Raw genomic sequence first — 1475 nt, 5'->3', positions numbered from 1 at the left:
TTAAAATCCCCTTCCCGGTCATCTTAAAAAAAAAAAAAAAAAAAAAACTATCTCAAAATGGACCAGAATTGTACCTAAAACTATAAAACATCTAAAGGAAAATATAAGAAAAAGATCTTTATGATTGTTGGATTAAGCAAAGATTTCTGATATATAACACCGAAAGTATGATCCGTAGAAGAAAAAAATTTATAAATTGGACTTTATTGAAATTAGGAACTTATGTTCTTTAAAATACACTTTTAAGAGAATAAAAAGACAAGGCTCAGACTGGCAAAAATACGTAACTGATAAAGGACTTATATCCAGAACATATGAAGAATTCTCAACTCTCAATAAAAATAAACAACCCAATTTTAAAATGGGCAAAGGATTTGAACAGACTTTTCACCAGTGAAGACAGATGGGTGCTGAACAGCCATGAAAAGACGCTGAACATCTTTAGTCATTAGGAAAAATCAAACCAAAATTATAAGATACCATTACACAGCCACTCGGTGTCTACACTGAAGAGATGACAGTACCGCGCGTCGGTGAGGACGCGGGGCAGCGAGGGCTCTCACGCAAAGCCCAGGGGAGTGTGGAACGGTTCGGCCACCCTGGAGAACATTTGGCACCGGCCACATGATCCAGCAGTCCCACTCCTAGACAGTCACCAAGCAGAAAACACAGCAGCTTGGCTATTCAGAACATACTGACAGCAGCTTTATTTGCAATAATTAGAAATAAAAAGTACCCAAATATTTATCAACAAGTGGACGGGTAAACAAATCGTGGTATGTTCACACGTGGGACACAGCTAAGCAACGGAGAGCAATGCACTGTTGACGCACCCGACAGCATGGATGGGTCCCACGGAGTTATGCTGCGCGAAGAACCCAGACAAGAAAGAGGAGTGAGTGTGCTTGATTCCATTTCTATAAAATTCTGGAAAATGCAATCTAATCTGGGGACAGAAAGCATATTAGTGGTTGCCTAGGGAAGGGGCAGTTGAGAGGCTGGTTTTGTGCTGTATGTGGACATTGCAACTTACTTTAAAACAACCCTGTGACCCGGCCTTTTCCCCGCATGGGTCTCCGCTCTGAACGTCTCACCACCGTGCAGAGCCGTGGCCACATTTGCCACCTACCCAGGCACAGGGTAAAGTTGAAACTAACCCACATAGTCCCGGTTACTTCGTACAGGTCCACGGCTCATACACAGGGATAAGCAGAGGTTAAGATGAAAAGAAGAAAGATGGAACTAAGATAGCAAGTTATCAGTAACGTGGGAAACGCAAGGTGGCGTCTGCTTTACATTTCGAGGCCTTTGTATTTTTCAGGAAGAGCAAAGTGATGTTAATCAACTCTGGACTTCGTTAAGAATTTATGTTAAAGGGGCCGGCCGGGTGGCGCACTGCTGTAGTGCGCCGCTTGGGAAGCGCGCGGCACTCCCGCCGAGGGTTCGGATCCCACATACAGACCGGTTCCGCTCAG

This window comes from Galeopterus variegatus, unplaced genomic scaffold (assembly GCF_000696425.1).
Source record: "Galeopterus variegatus unplaced genomic scaffold, G_variegatus-3.0.2 Scaffold711, whole genome shotgun sequence".
In the NCBI taxonomy this organism is placed as follows: Eukaryota; Metazoa; Chordata; class Mammalia; order Dermoptera; family Cynocephalidae; genus Galeopterus; species Galeopterus variegatus.
Note: the sequence above shows the minus strand (reverse complement) of the source record.